Source organism: Mobula birostris, chromosome 7 (genome assembly GCF_030028105.1).
Source record: "Mobula birostris isolate sMobBir1 chromosome 7, sMobBir1.hap1, whole genome shotgun sequence".
In the NCBI taxonomy this organism is placed as follows: domain Eukaryota; kingdom Metazoa; phylum Chordata; class Chondrichthyes; order Myliobatiformes; family Myliobatidae; genus Mobula; species Mobula birostris.
The window spans coordinates 130,972,484-130,990,073 of NC_092376.1; the positions used below are offsets into that span (position 1 = coordinate 130,972,484).

At 36.0% G+C, this 17,590-nt stretch overlaps 1 long non-coding RNA gene across 2 annotated transcripts in view; it reads right to left on the reverse strand.

Annotated features, from left to right (window-relative positions):
* The window catches only part of LOC140200817 (uncharacterized), a 42,868-nt gene extending 25,338 nt beyond the window's left edge, over nucleotides 1–17,530 (reverse strand). For both annotated transcript variants that reach the window (XR_011886740.1, XR_011886739.1), the window contains exon 1: nucleotides 17,251–17,530. This is a non-coding gene — a long non-coding RNA (uncharacterized lncRNA). The remainder of the gene's footprint in view (nucleotides 1–17,250) is intronic.
* Nucleotides 17,531–17,590: the final 60 nt, after the last annotated feature.

Below are 17,590 nucleotides of genomic sequence, written 5' to 3' on the forward strand. Positions count from 1 at the left end.
ATAGGACAGGGGCAGGGGTTTGTCAGGCCTGCACCGGCAGACACCTCCCAGTCTCCAACCAGCTAACAAGAATCACCAACCATTCATTTCCACCACATCACCTGTAGCCTATTTAAGTCCAGCTCTCTTGATCACCCATTGAACCAGACAGCTTCAACCAGTTGCTCCTGGCCTTTAGTTACGTTAATGCCTTGTTGTGTTAAATATCTGTACTCTCCTGTTTTGTGGACTCTCATGTCTTGTTATTTTGCAGTTTATTATTAAAGTGTTTGCTCACCGCTAAATCATATCCACTGCTCTATGTTTGGGTCAAGCCTCTACGTTTCCTGACACATATCCTGTGAGCTTGACTTTGACTTCACAGATAACTTTTCATAATGAGACAAGATGGTGAATAACTTCACATAACGATGTCAACTCCTGAGTTAAATGGAGATCTTTGAGGGCCTGGTTTCAGAAGAATACTAAATATCATCATATGACAGTAATATGTTCTTATCTGAAACATGGCGTACTGGTGCAATGAGGTACCTGGCACAATGGAGGATGAGTCCTGGGTAAAAATATTCATGTGTAAATTTCTTACTGATACTGTCGTATAGCTAACTTTTCTCCAGATACCTTATAGTACATTGTATTTGCTTATGTGGCCTTGTTTTTATCTTTCATTGGAATTCTAATTCTAACCCACAATAATGGCTAACCTCTTACAGCTTGGTAAACAGTTAGACATATATGGGTATTATTCCCATGACTCAGCCTTACTCACTGTGAGACGATGTGGCCTTTCACAGAGCAGCTGATTGATTTATATATAAATACTATCATTTTAAACACTGCAGTAAAAATGTTCTTGCACTGATACAGGCCATTTAAAATTAGACTGAGGTATATTATCATTTTGTTTTACTCCTTCGTAACTTCACAATTGAGAATGGATTCCAGAATGGATGCAGCATCGGTATTAATCAGTACTAAATAGTTAAGTCAGTTATATATGTATATTTAAGCATAAAAATATAATTCAATCAATACCTTAAAATATATATTGTCATGCCAATCTTTAATTGCAAAAAAAAATCAACTGCACATTTACAAAGTGGTTGATATTATAGTGATCGATGTAGAAATGTGAGAAGTAGCTAGAGTACAAAAACTAATGGATTCGGTGACCTTCAGTATAACCGATGGTGTTTAGTGGACAATTGGCTGTCACTGGCCAAGAGTGTAGTGTATCTCAAGCACTTGCAGTCTCAGTGAGTCTGTGCCCCATCTTGCAATCTTGATTGCTCTACCATTATAATTGCTGCTACGTATTTTCTATTCTTATATTTCTCTATGTCCTTGGAAGCTTTCTCTTTTCCGTCTACACCAGAGGTTCCCAACCTAGGGTCCACGGACCTCTTGCTTAACAGTATTGGTCCATGGCCTGTAAAAAGGTTGGGAACCTCTGTTCTATACTGTAGTAATAAAACTGCCAGTGGTAGTATTCTTGAATATCCTGAACAATTTCTATCAACTTTAGTTACTTACAATGGTATTTAAATAGATTTCTTTCTTTAAACTGATGAAAAATTTTGACTATTTATTTTCCCATTTATTACTAGTTAAATAACTAAAAATCAGTTAAGCGGATTTTAGAAAATAACTTTCTTGGAAAGCATTGGACTATGTGAGTTTGTGCACTGGGCTTCCAGTTGATGATATGAGCTACATCCCTGCAATTTATAATGAAAAAAAGATAAAGGTGAGAAGGGGTTGATAGAAAAGGATATATTCTGTAAAAATCCTTCACGTCAATCCCCATTTCTAGATTAAAAACAAAGTAAACTTATAAAAATAGAACACAGAGGACTATAGGTCAGGAAAAGGCCTTTTGGGCCACAATGTCTGTGCTGAGCACAATACAGAATTAAACTAATTCTCTTCTGCTGGTACAAGGTTCATATCCCTCCATTCCTTACATTTTCATGTGCCTATCTAAGCTTCTTAAACACCACCACCATAACTACTTCCACCACTCCCCTCAGCAGCCCATTCTAGGCACCTAACACTCTCTTATGTATTTTTTTAAAAATTGCCTTGCATTCTTTAGTACTTGACATTTCTAGCCCAGGAGAATAATTCTGATTGGCTACCCTATCTATGCCTCACTTAATCTCACAGACTTCTATCAGGTCTGCCCTGGACCTCCAGGGCTCCAGAGAAAACAACACGAGATTGTCCAACCTTTCCTTATGGCTCACATACTCCGATCCAGGCAGAATCCTGATAAACAACTTCTGCATCCTTTCCAAAAACTCCACACTTGTAATGGTGCAACCAAAACCTCACACAATACTCCGAAGTTTTATATAGCTGTAACAAGACTTACATCTCCTTTTCCGCCCTAAATATTTGGTTGACCACTTTCAGCAGGTTATGGACTTGAACTCTAAGAACTCTCTATATATCAATGCTGTTAAACTCTGCCATTAACTAAGAAATAAGAGGTACACCTTTCCCTTACATTAGACTTCCCAAAGTGTAACACGTCCTTTATTTAAGTTCAACATCCACAGGTGTAGTGAAATTAATAGGTATTAGAACAAAATAAAATGTGATAATCAACATGAAGTAAAGATAGAATTAAAAAACAAAATCAAAAATGCTCAGCAGGTCAGGCAGCATCTGTGGATAAAATAAAAGTTTCAAGTCAAAGATTTCCAGGATTTCAATTTTTTTTTAAAATTTTCGTGAAAGAATAATTACTATAACCTAATGATTATTAAGTGTTTTTGAAAGGCTTATCCACAATAAAAACTTGGAAGAAAATTATCCAACTATTTCAGAAAAGCATTGCATCACAATCAACAACTTCAAAATTTTAGGATTAGTTTTAAAATGCACAGATCAAGAACTCTATAACCGGCTATGAAAAGAATTTTAGAGAATAAGTGCAGTAAACCAGATGGTTTAAATCTTTCTAAACTAAATTATTTACATGAACTTGAAGGTCAACTATTTGGAACGCAGCTGCTCTTTTTTGTTAACTTTAAAAGGGAACAGTATATTTTTCTACTTAGCATGGTTTCAGATCATACAGATCTTGTGATCAAATCAAATGATGTTTGATATGGATTTGAAATCTTATATTTACCAATTATATCTACGGTACAGCCAAAAATACAGACAGAGCGCAAGAATAAATAGGCGAATATTTCTTTCTAAATGTGTAACACTGGCATATCCAGTGTTTTGCATAAAAGTAAACCTTCTCGAAAGAGAACTATCTGACATATCTTACAGATTTATCTTTGCATTACCGGTGAAAATTAAATGTCTACAATGCTACTAAAACCCAGATATTTTAAAGAAGGAATTTAGCCCAACTTTTAATACTCTTCCCACTAGAGTTGCTAAGAACTAAGATGTGTAGGGTATCAGTTTCAGTCTAGCCATTCCAGCTATGGTCTGTTATTTGAACTCCAAGTTTAGTCCATAATATAAGACAACATCTGCATGAAGTAATTGGATTTGTGGCTGGAAAATAGTTCACTGGTGATAAAAGTGAAGAACATTGGTCAGAATTCCTTTGTAATTTGGATCTACTGATATCAGAAGCTGAAGTCTTTTTACTGAGGTTAAATCTGACATTTCATTAATTTTATATTTTACATTATAAAATAATAGTTAAAATTGATCTACAATATTATTACATTTCATGAAAATTACAGATATTAATCATGTGTACATACACGCCATTGAATATTGAATATTGAATATATGGATTATAGAGAGAATTTGATGTTGTTTCATGCATGAAAATTAAAGAGAAGTGGCTTTATGTATAGAACGATGATTTGTCCATATTAGGTAGGTTGTGTCCTGGAATTGTTGACTGACGATACTAGGAATGATGGTTTAGACTTATTATCAAAACTAAAGATATAGAACTTTCCTTAAAAATAGTGGGGTAGACTTAAGAACAAAGGGAGAAGGTTGTAGGGAGTCACTGGCAAGTCAGCAAGGTAGTCAGGTGTGTGTTGATGTAGATAATTGTGAAGTCACTACATCAAAACAAGTGGAAATACTTGCCAAATAGAAGAATTTGTAGCAGAGTGAAAAAAGAGATGGGTAAAAGTGAGAGTAAAAATGCAACGGAAAGAACAAAAACGAAAGGAAGAATGTACTGGAAACGCTCAACAGATCAGGCAGCGTTTATTAAGAGAGAAACAGACAATGTTTCTGATCAGTGACCTTTTATCAGTAATATTTAAAGGTGAAAATGCTGATAGGTAACTTCATGAAATGATAAATGGTAAATGATTACAGGCAAATTCATTTAATGCAAATGCAAAAGATTAGTACAGAACTGGATAGACTGTAGTTACGTGTTATTAGAAAGATATTGGAGCTCGGAAAAGTGGAGGAAGAGTTTGCATAATTTATAGCATAAAGACATTAATACATATTGGAACCTAGAATGTTGTGCCTTTTTTCATTTTGTACAATATCAGTTAAAGAATTGTTAGATTTCAAGGTTTTAAAAGTACACTAACTAGCAGCATCATTTCATTGTGCTTTGCCTCAGAAATCCATCCTATTGTTTTCAAAAAAAGGGTGTTATAGACAGAGTTAGAATGTGTGGTCACTATTATCTATTAGGTTTCATACAAATGTCAAGAGATGAATTTATAGATAAAATTCTATTGTTAGAAGAATCAAGGTAATTATTGTGGAAATGAAAGAAAAAACTTCTTATTTGAAGGGCTATTGCAATATTAAATATCAGCATTGTCTTAAAGATATCTGGAAAGGGAAGAGATACAAAGAAATCATCCCAGCTGACGGAATATTAAAATAAAATTACAACAACCTTTAATGGTTAAGCTTTGAAAAGATCATCTGATACGTTTGTCTGAAAAATATATATCAATGATATCGTCCACAGTTAAGCAAAACAGACTTTTATATATATCTGGCTACAAATAAACATAATTCGCTAAGAGTGAACCAACAAACTATATTTGAGACACTTCTTGATGTATTGTGAAGTTACTTCACCAGTGCTGGAGCTTTTTTTTCAGAAAGGATCCCAAAAGATTGAACTTGTATACTTAATACAAAGTGCCTTGAAAAAGTATTCAGCCTCCAACCCTTTGTTTACATAGTAAGTATTACAACCAGAGATTTTGATCAATATTTATTTAATGATCACATGCTCCTTTCTTTTCCACAGTAGAGCCCAAAAAAACAGAGAAAATTGTAAAGCTTGAAAACCTAAACTGCAAAACTGAGATGCCAGCAGTTTAACAGTATTCATCCCCCCTTTGCTCAGTACTTGGTTGAACCACCTCTCACAGCTACTACAACCAGTAGTCTTTTGGGATATGTCTCTATTAGCTTTGTACAAGGAGAGGGAGCAAGATTAGCCCATTCTTCCTTACAAAATTGCTCAAGCTGTGCGAAGTGAGGATACACTGCGATGTTAAACAGTGTAGACAGGTTCTTCTGCCTGCCTGTCCTTTGCCTCTGGTTAAGATCAGACCTAATGCTAATAATTTATTAATAAGTGAAAATCTCTTTCACTTCAAGTTGCCATTTGAAACTGGCACTACTCAACTGCCAAGGCAAAAATAGGTGAGAATACAGGTTCCCCCACTATCCGAAGGTAGAGCGTTCCTATGAAACCTTTCGTAAGCCGAAATGGCGTAAAGCAAAGAAGCAATTACCATTAATTTATATGGGAAAAATTTTTGAGCATTCCCAGAACCAAAAAATAACCTACCAAATCATACCAAATAGCACATAAAACCTAAAATAACACTAACATATAATAAAAGCAGGAACAATATGATAAATACACGGCCTATATAAAGTGAAATAATGTATGTACAGTGTGGTTTCACTTAACAGAATCGGGAAGATTTAGCCAAAACTAATGTGTAGAAAAAAATTGGCATGTACACACATGTGCACACACCTGCCCGCGCAATGCTTCACGGTCATGGTAGTCTTTCTCGGGGTAAACACAAGTTTAAGGTGGGCGCCTTTTTTCGTAAAAGCGAAAATCCTCTTCGGATCTCTTTTGGTTAATGAAAACAGGTACTAATGTAGGTCTTTCTTAAGAGCGAAGTGGCATAAAGCAAACTTTCGTAAAGCGGGGGACACCTGTATTCAGTAAGCAGTCAGTAGTTTCTTTAATGCATTGAAAGGATACATCTAAAATATCACTGCATATGTTGACTAATTTGCTAGGTTTTGTCATTTACTAGTTTTGGTTGAGTCCACCATGCAGAGTTCATTTACTTTGCTTTTGATATAACGTTATAGAGCAGACTTGTACTTTTGGATTTGGTTTAGGGAACAAAACTTTAATGTTTGCACATGTAAGTATTTGCTTATCAGTTGCATTTTTACAATAACAGGAAGCCATTTCTTTAGAGGCACCCATCTCTCTTCCACCCATCCGAGATATTTATCCGTTGCACTATATATGCACAGCCCTTAGCATTGTCAATGATTTCACCCATCCGTCCAACAATCTCTTTGACCCCCTACTGTAGAGGGTAGGTAATGTAGCATTAGGGCAAGGACTGTTAGGATGAGAAACAGCTTTTACCACCCAGCTGTGAGGCTACTGAACTCCCCGCCAACACCCAGGTTTCATCATGTATGAAGTGCCAGTAACATTATACTCTTTACTTTTTAACTTGTGCCATAAATACACCTTATTATTTGTTAATTTATTTGTAGTAATATGTGTTGTGTGTGTGAGTTATATGCACTGTGTTGGAAACAATGGTCCAGAGGAAAATTGTTTCATTTGGCAGTATACTTGTGTACAGTTGAATGATAATAAACTGAATCTGAACTTGAGAAGTTTCAAAAGTAGGATGCTATTTGTCCTCATGTAATTGGAATGATTTGCTTAAGGATTTACAATACATGCATCCATTGAATCAAAGCTTAACTTGTTTGTTCCAATACAAACTATTGTATACCATTTTATATTCCGTTTTTCCCTCAAAGTGCCAATGGAAGTAACCATAAATGTTAAACTAGAGAGGATGGGGGAGTAAGGAACTTAATTTTTCACTGATTTACAAATGTGAGGTTTGAATATCAGCCAATTATATAATGGAAATATGTAGAACTGTAGAAATTTGTCCCAAATAATGTACAGCAAACATTGGTTGGTAATTCTTCAAAACAAAATGATTAAGACCAAGGAATATGATTTCCCTTCAGAGAGCCCCTCACAATTAAACATGCAGCATTTTATGTGAAAGAATTTGTCCTGAACAATGTACAGCCAATACTGATTGGTAATGCTTGAAAACAAGATGACCAAGGGATGTGAGTTCCCTTCTGGGACCCTTCACTATGAAACATATAACATTATATATGAAAAAAGTTTACTGCAGTTTAAAATTAATTGTCCTTTGTATGCAACTGTGCAGTGAAGAGCAAAAGAGAAGTCTGCATGGAGAAAGTTGAATAGAACACAGGGTTCATGTGTGATACTATGTTTTCAAATTAGCTTCGTTAGACTAGAAGTGTGCTTGGACAATGTCAATAAGTTAAGGGGTGGGAAATGAGGGTGATGGTTACAGTTGATTTTTTCTTGATTTATATTGTAAAGTAACTATGTTCTGGACCAAATGTATAATCAGTTAAGTTAAAAATATTCATCCTAACATTAACCAGAATTATTCTCAAGGAGCCAACAGTTTGAAATATTCATCTTCAGTTATGCATTTTTATTTTAGTTTTTAATGAACTGCATTTAACTCTTTGTGCTTGCCTAGTCTTTTCACTTTTCCAAGAATGTTACAGGGAAAGTTTCATCAACCGTGGCAATCAACCTTGATCTTTGGTGCTGCCGAAGATGTACAATTTTACATAATTTTCATTGGCTTTTTGTGTCTTTAGAATGGTTAAAATAAGATTTTTTAGGTTCTGCGAAATGCAACAGATTTCTCAAAAATAAGGAACTAATAAGCAGCATAAATTAAGCTGCACAAAAAAGTATTATTTTCTTTAATGTTACCAGATATGAATCCCTGTGTGCAGTTGTGCAAGTCATAGGGTCATTTTCTCCATGCATTTATTGCATAAAATTTTGCTCAATAGTGAAACATTACTTTTTCAGAACCAATAGTGCATTCTTCTTAATCATTCAAAAGTCCAATGAAAATATGTTTAAAAACAAATTCAAATATGAAAATGGAACAGGTTTATGCTAGCAATGCTACTTTTTCCCAAACATTTTTAAATTTCTCAACACAAGAGAACATAATTTAAAACCTTTTATAGCAGAAATTGTTTTGGTACTTGTATTTTGTCAAAGCTGAAGCACTTGCTTCCATACAAGATTAATTCCAACAATAAAATGTTAAATAATAAGATGCTGCCTGACCTGTTGAGTTCATCCAGCATTTTGTTTGTATTGCTCTGCGTCTCTGGCATCTGTGGAATCTCTAGTGTTAGTAAAATGGTACTTGTCTTTTTTTAAATCAAGGTTTTTCTGTGAAAAACAAAATTCATTTTCCTGGCAAACATATTCATTATACAGCAAGAACTTGGATTTGTTCTTATTTTTTATTTGATCGTCCATGTACTAACTTGTGTTTCTGATGATGAGGGAACCATAGTGCAAATACAGACCATCACAATCACCAGGTAGTGGAGAACATCTTGTAAACCAGTGTACAGTATTGATTGATGGCAATGCTTCCAGACAGCAGCTTCACTTTGCACAGCTGAATACAGGAGTAGCAGCAAGAAAGATACTACACTGACATCAATTCATGGAATTTTTGGCAAATTACGTGTTGGTTGCTACTTGATTTCTTGAACTCATTCCGAGTGTCTATACTGTATACGACTATAACAAGTTGACAAAGTCAATAAAGAATAGTGTGGCAGACATTGAAGGAACTTTTGCTCTCTTCAAATGTTCTGCACAACCAGTTTTTCCCTAGACATTGAGGAATTAGTAGATCTTCCAGTTGAAATAGTGCAGCTAAGAGAGTAATAAGAAAAGGTGTGCTGTTGCATAAACTCCTGGAAGTGAGAGAAGGGGAAAAGAAGGGTGCACGAGATGAGAAGATCATGTCCAAATAGATTTCTCTTTTAGAACATAGAAACATACAGCACAGGCCCTCCAGCTCACAATGTTGTAACAATCCAGACAAATTAGTAATCAAATGTCCGACTAAACTGATCCCCTCTGCCTACATGATGTCCATATCCCTCCATTTTCCTCACATTCATGTGCCTACCTAAATGCTTCTTAAAAGGCCCTAATGTACCTGCCTCTACCACTAGCTCAGTCAGCGCTTTCTAGACACCCAACACACTCTGTAAGAGACTTGACTTTCATGTCTCCTTTAAAATGACCTCCCTCATCTTAAATGCATGCTCTCTGGTATTATATGTTTCAACCCCGGGAAAAAGATGCTGTCTGGCTACTCTGTCTACGCCTCTCATAATGTTATAAGACTCTGTCAAACCTCCCTTCAGCCTCTGCTGCCTCAGAGAAAACACCCCAAGTTTGTCCAACCTCTCCTTATAGCATATGCCCTCTAATCCAGGCAGCATCCCAGTAAAACTCTTTAGCACCCTCTCCAAAGCCTCAAAATCCTTCCTAAGAATGGGGTGACCAGAACTGTATGCAATACTCCAGATGCAGCTTAACTAGAGTTGTATAAAGCTGCGACATAACTTGCTGACTTTCGAACATACCTTGACCGATAAAGTCAAACATGCCATAGACCTTCTTAATCACCCTATCAACCCCCGTAGCCACATTCAGGGAACAATGAACTTGAACCACAAGATTCCTCTGCTCATTTACAGTCTTAAGTGACTTGCCCTTAACAGCACACTGTTTCTTTATGGTATTTGACCTAATAAGGTGCAAATCTTCACAATTGTCGGGTTAAACTGCATCTGCTATTTCTCCACCCATATCTGCAACTGATCTATATCCCACTGTATTCTTTGCCAATCACCTATGCCATCCGCACCACCAATCTATGTACTATCTGCAACTTAAGTGAAATCTTCTTTCTGAACTTACGTGGAAGAACAGTAAGAGAGAACGACTCTGCTTTAATAAGGACATCTTCACAGAAGCTGGCTGTCTTTCATAGACACTATTCTTGGAGCAGGGCAAGGACTGAAAGGCAACAATAACAGTGATTTTTATTTTATGCGTTCGACTCTGTCACAGCTAAATTTGGAGATATTTGTAATATGCCTCAACTAAATTTCTGCTACAGAGTAAACATGGTCAATGAGGCTATTTTTCCTGAAAGAGACAATTGCGTATTATCCCCTTGTGCCAGAACCAGTAAGCGAAGAAAAAAAGCAGCTTTATGTGGATATGCTGAGGTGTGTGCAATGCAGGGTTCCGCTGACTCCGTGCGTGATGAGTGAGCAAAGCTTGTCAACTCTGTCATGTCCCAGAAGTGACATCTTAAGACCATAGTTTAAGACCATAGATAGTCAATTTTATAGGTCATTACCTCAAATTATGTCTTTGGTTCTGTAGAAGCTAGCTCTGACAGTTGCAGTTGTCAAACTGAAGGTTGACCACTGGGGGACAAGGGCAACTGGCTGGTGTCAAGGCTGACAAATCAAGTGTGTAAGTTAAATACTCCTGTGCAGCATGTGTAGAATGAAAGCCGTGTGATCATGTGTTTGATCGATTTGCTGCATGGACTGGACTGGAGGAGCCCTGCAGTACTTGACTGAGAGGGTGTGAAGGTTTCCAGCAGCCAACTCAATTCTTGTCACCAGCGTGAACGGCACGTCTGGAGGCAAAGTATAGAGTCCATCATGAACACTTTAACATGTACTGTATAATTGGCATGATCTAGGTCCAAATTCCCCATTCACCAGAGTTCTGCAATTTACCTCATCTCTAATGCTGAACATCACAAAGTTCATCTCTCTGGACCAAAGACCAAGAGAAAATAGACATTCTAAACCAAACTGATATATCTAACCATGCCAAACACAACATATAAGTCAACTTATTAGCATTGTGCAACCTTTTATGTCCTTCTGATGTCTTTATCAATGCTAATCATCCTTTTTACTAACCATAATTACCGGTGCTATCTCAATGCAACATTGATTAATGGAAGCTGCTGACCAAGTGCACGTGAGTACAGATGTGACCTGGAACATGGATTGCAGGCATCCCAACCTGGGTGAAGGTTGTCTTATCAGGCCCAGCTGATGCGCAGGAAGCTGGCAAAGAACTGATGGAGGTGGATATCCAGGTTTACCCTGTGGGAGGGCAGCAACTTGCCTCTTTCCTAAAACATCACCAGAGAATCCTTAGTAAAATGTTGGAAGACATGCCGCTGAGGAACCAGTAAGTCATTTGTATAAGTCAGAGTTTGCAAGAATGTAGAATGAGCTTCGACGTTAGCACTGAGACATTCGCGGCTGATGCTTGTTTTGTGGCAAAAGCTACAACTTCATCCTTCTGATTTTGCATTGTGATCGGATCCATGTCAGACACCTCTATGCTCTTCATGACTGAATGTAGGTTCTTTCTGAGATTTCACAATGTAAACATTACATTGTGCTTACTGTGCTTTGCACCATGCAAGTACTCATTGCAGAACTCTAGTGCTGTGTGACAGAGCTATTCTTTCCCATCCCCTCGATGCAGACTACTCATGGCCAGGGTCTCCCTACCACCACACTTTCCTCTGTGAAACATCAATAACTGAGCTGATGCCTACAAGTGTGAAAATCAAGTGTCAGTATGTCTTCTTCATCTCTCCCTTTCCGTTCTCATGCTGCCCGGCTGGATTGCTGTTGGGGCACCTAAAGGCAGAGGGTAAGTGTATATTGTAGTAACGGGAGGAAGGAAGGAAGGAGGTGCATTCATATTATTCCTCCTTTCAATTTCTTCCACCAAGGTCACAGAAATGACTTAACATCTTGGAGTCATTTCTTTCCCATGTTATGCCACTTTATGGTATTTCATGGATCAGATTCCCCTCTAATATTAATGCCAGCTTCTGCTGCTCTTTAAGATGGCTAGGCTAGCTTTAAGCACTGCAGACTGATTTTAACTAGAGGTAGACAGCCATGATATTGGCCCCTGCTAGTGTGTAGTTCCATTGGGTTGCATGGTTAGCATCAATAGGACACCAAATATGGTCACTTGCATGTCAATGTTTCACTGGAAAGAGACTGTAGAATTTTGAGCTGGTCATTGGCCAACACTCACAGCTGTACATTGTCATTCTCCATCTCTGGCACTTACTCCTACAAGATCAGAATGCCACAAAGTACAAATAGATAATCTAGCACCAACTTTAAAAATCTATAGATTTTAGATCACAGACCAATATTCTTAAACCTGTAATTAACCCTCTCAAAGTAAAACATATCAGCAAGGTTGATACCAAAGTTTTAGAATTTAATGAGAGAAGGCATAAAGTGCTTCTTGAATAAGTCAATAAATATTCCACATACTAACCATCAAAAAGTGTCTGTAAAATTTAAATTTATTAGAGATGATATTTATTACTCATTTTCAACATCAAATAAAATATTGGTAGAAAAAAAAGAGTTATCTTAAATAGATGAGATGATTAAAACAAGTAAATATTCAGGTCGGTAAATTTCTTTTAATCCTATCACTTTTTGCAGGTTTTACTGTTAAATATTATCATCTGGCTACATTGATATTGTAAGATCTATGAGAAAAATAAACTTATTTAAATTTATGTGGAAAATGTCAATGAACTTGATTAGTAATTACAAATCATAATTAACTGAGAAAGGCAAATTAATCTGTGCTCAAACACATTGCCTGGCATATAAAACCAAAACTACTACATAGATCTAACTATTTCCTTTTAAGGTATAACTTGCTGTTTGATCTGTTGTATTCATCAAGACAGGAATCAGACTAAATCAGGAGGAGGCCTCTTCAGTTTCCCAGCACATTTCCTGCTTTTACAACAGCATTCTTTGGAATTCAGCTCATTTCCCACTGAAGCTAAAAATTACAAATCAGTCTGCACTTTTCCAAAACTAGATTTATTCAAAAGAAAGAAAAAGGCCTGATAAAGATAAGGAGCCCCGATGTTGAACTTCCTTTAAATGTTACAGTTTCATTTCATTGTTTGACAACAGTAGTTTAATGACCGATTTTGGTGATGGAACTTCTTGGACTGTGTATAGATTGTATGTCGTTGTCTGAAGTTTCCTAACTTCATAACTTCATCTGACATAAGCAAGTTGTACACTAATGGAATATTTGACTTCCCTATCTTGGCTTCATTCTTGAAAATGAAGTATTTTAGACTGTGCAGCAAATGTTTATTGTTTATTTATTTAAACCTTAAAACAATATGAAGCTACAGATAGCAGTCAGGGATTTTTACTGTCTTAATACTTGCCTCCAAAATAATGTCAGTGATCATGTACTCCCATAACATGGAAACGTAATTAAAGCTATTATAATTCAAGTTCATTCTCATGAAAACATGCATTTTCTTGGAAAGAAAATCAGAAGAACTGGAGATGCAGGAAATCTGAAATAAATATAGTAAGTGCTATAAGTACTCATCAAGTGAAACAGCATCTGTGGAAAGAGAAATAGCATTAACATTTCAGTTCAAGGACTCTTCATTAAAGCTGGAGAGAGAAAATTAGCTTTAATTTGCAAGGAAGGTGGGGAAGGATAGATAGAACAAAAAGGATGGCTTTGAATAGGGTAAAACCAGGAATGAAGTGGAGATATGTTGAACAGATCTCTGCTAGATATGTTAATAGGAACAGTTTGAGAGGGAGAAAATGAATATGAACTACTGTATATGAGATAGCACAGCAATCTTGATCTCACCCTATCAGATATATTCCCTTTGCCCCATCTATACCCGCCTCTCCAATCTTCTCTGTAACTTTCCCCAGCTCTGACCAATCATGAGTCTTTCTCTTTGACTTGCAGAATGTTTCCAGCACTCTGGTTCTATTTTACTTCGAATTATTTATAAAATTGATTCCATATACTTTATATTAACATTAACTTTCCTTAGTTTTGTGTATAACCGAAAACAAATCACACGTTCATTCCTACTTTAGATGAGCTAGATGTACAGATACATAGACTGACCACATTCCCTGTGGGTTGGAGAAGGCAATGATAAGACTTTGCCAGGACTGAAGTGTTCAGTAATCTGGAGTCAGTAGTTTTGGGCTGGTGGCAAAGGAGAAATGATTGGTATGAAAATTTTAGTAGGAATTTCAAACAGATAATAGTACAGTCACCTTTGAGCTGATAGGATAGAAACCCAATTTGTATCAGTTTCTCCTTGTTTTAACTTATTACTTGAGAAAGTTTATTTCACTTTAAAGTTGCATGGAAAGGCACAATTATTTCAGTTGTCCTTCCCATAAGTTAGTTGCATGGTAAGTATTGTTACCAGATTTGAAATAGCACATATATCTACAAATCGATTACTTATTTGTCAGTTGAAGGGTTTTTGAAAACTGGGAAGTTTCATAATATAACCATAAGAATAATGTTTATTCCCACTCTCTCTGCTATTATAAAGTCAGTCCGTATGTTACCCTCTTAAAGACAAGTGAACAGAGTATGAATGTGTACCTTAGTGCTGTTATTGTGAGAAGAACACAGAATGATATAGATGATTAAGAATGTATCAAGAATATGGCAGATAGAACTTTCAAAGCGATACATGATGTAATCCACTGTTTCAATGATCTATTTATTTGTAATCTGCCATCCATTTCTAAATGGACATTAAACCCATGAACACCACCTCACTACTTTTTTATTCCTGTTATTTTGCAACACTTATTTTAACTTCACTGTTTAATAGATGTATATATACTTAATGTAGTTCAGTTTTTTTCCTCCCTACATTTATTTATTATATACATATTTCATCATAATGCTGCCATAAAGTTAACAAATTTTACAACATATGCCAGGGATATTAAATATGATTCTGATGTGAGATCAGGAAATTAAACTTAAATCAAACCTGAACGTCTTCCAGCAATTAACAAACTAAGTGTCATGTTACCTTCTATCATAAAAGGATTGTGGTATAGAGTTAAGAATTCTCATGGCGATGACATAGAACTCTGGTGAGAGCATACACATGACACTGTGTACAAATATATATTGCTCACCTAAGGAAACATAATCTTGTCCTAGAACGAGAACACTGAAGGTTGACAAGACAGGTTCCTGAAATATGAGATTTGTTGAGGTCTTTATTCCTTAGAGTTCAGAAAAATAAGGGTGTTCTTATATAAAAACACCATTCTTAAGAAGCTTGACCACACAGACACTCAAAGATTGTGTTCCCTGGCTCAGGGAGTCTAGGATCAGTGTCTTAGAATTAAAAGCCAATACAAGGAGAAATATCTTCAGTCAAAATGTCTTGAGTCTTTAAAACTTTCTTACTCAAAAAGATATTAATGTTGTGAGTTTGTATATATTCAATAGAGATAGAGTTAACATTGTGTAAATAGAGGGGATCATTGTATGTTGGACACTGAAAAGAGGTAAGACTGAGGTAGCTGATCAGTTAAGCAGTGGAGAAGTAGGCCTGAATATTCTGTAAGTGGACTTGTTTCTTAAGCTCACGTATCTTTATATATTCCATTTCGAACAAATTAGTAGTTCTAAATTTTTGCTTTCCACAAAAACAAATAATCTGATGCTGTAGTAAGTTCTAACTAACATTCCATCTGAAAAAGTGTACACTTAGTCAAAAAACAAGCACTATCATTTGGATTTGAGGTGAATGCCTTCAATGGTATGCTCCTTGTCTATCCTTCATCTTCTGGAGTTTATTTTTGAGGTTTCTGATAGTTAGATGTTAATCAATTTATGTAGGTATTTCCAAACCGAAATAAAACAATTTTTACAAAATTCCCATCCAGTAGAAGCAATGAGAGATTTAAATGTCTTGTGCTCAAGACAATGCCAGATGCCAAAAGCATCCCTTTGTTAATACAGTCTTAACTGCAAGTATTAAACATTTAATCTCCATAGCCATTATCCATCTGTACTGGCTTGGCATATTTGAGGCAAGATTGGTATAAACAGAGGCAATAGAAGAATGAACAACTTGGTTACAAAGGATTGGGTAGCCAGAACTAGATTAGTCTGGATAGTTTTGTTGCTTAATTTAAGTGATTAAATTTAACTCAAACGCAAACAGTAAAAAGATAATAGTTATTCAGATTGCAAATAGATTTATGGCCAGTACATAATCATTACAATCTTCGATCTGGAAGTGCATATTGAGTATATTCAGTAATCTACACCTTCATCAGCTCACTAATCTCAGAAAATCAATTCATTTTTCAGTTAAGCATACCCATGTTCAGATGTGCGATCAATGTGTATGCTTGGAGATGTTTGCTAACAGGGCTGCTTATTTTGTTTCCATTTGATTTTAACATAGTTTAAATATTGGCAATAAATGTAGTTGCTTTTAAAGGATCAGCTGAAATGTATCTATTAAGGTATCACACTTATTAAACAAATTGTTTTTCACTGACATAAGAAAGTAAGCTAAATGGCTTTGCTGAAATTCAGAAATTGTTTCCGCAGACAGCTGGAAGCATCTGGAATTAGTATTCTGTTCCAGACACAACCACTCCAGTGTTTTCCATTCTTTGTTAGCATAAAAGTTAGCAATAATCATCCATTCTATTTCAGCTAAAATGTTACTTTACCACATTTCAGGCACTTTTCATGTCAACCTATACACTATGACAGAGCTTGATGTAGGTTTAAATCTAAATCTCTCTAGTATCATAACATAAAGCTGTGCAATAAAGTGTACAATAGTCTGTCTGGTTTGGTTTAGAAAAGCAATTCTGCTTTGTGTAAGTGATGCATAAAACAGATGGGAATCATCAGAGAGAATTTTTTTTTTTTTTGCAGTTCTCAAGTGCAAAACCAGAGGAAAATATGACTCTATATTGGCTTGGAACAAAAACTGCAATAAAAGCTTGTGGGTATGTGAAATTTGAATAGGACAGAGTTATATTGCTGTAGACATATTGTAAGATTGCATCATCCCAAAGAAGCAGGAAAAGAAAATCTCTATTTTTTGCATAATCAGTTCAGAAAAGTAGTTTAAAATTATTAATGCAATTTGCATATCTTATAAGCTTTAATAATTAAAGTTTAAATTTCCTTTCAAGAGAACAGATACAAGCATTAATGGTACGTACCTCTTGCTGTTGCTTCATTCTGGAATCACACCTGTTGGAGCTGTTGATAGAGTCTGAACTTCTCTCTTCCTGAATATAAATACAGTTGCTGAGAACCAAACAACACAAGAAATTTCTAGTTGTGGGCCTTTTGAATAGTTTTCTGTGCTGCTTCCTTTGGAAAACCTTTTTCTATTACCTTATATGAACTGAAAAGGAGTTAATACTGCTACATGCCACAACTGACAGAGCACTGAATGAATTCTATTGGTTGCACTAAGTCATATGTACCCTGCTGTGACCTGTGGCAGTTCAGCACAGGACTTCTTTTACCCACTAAGGAAGCCGTGTTTGGCAATTT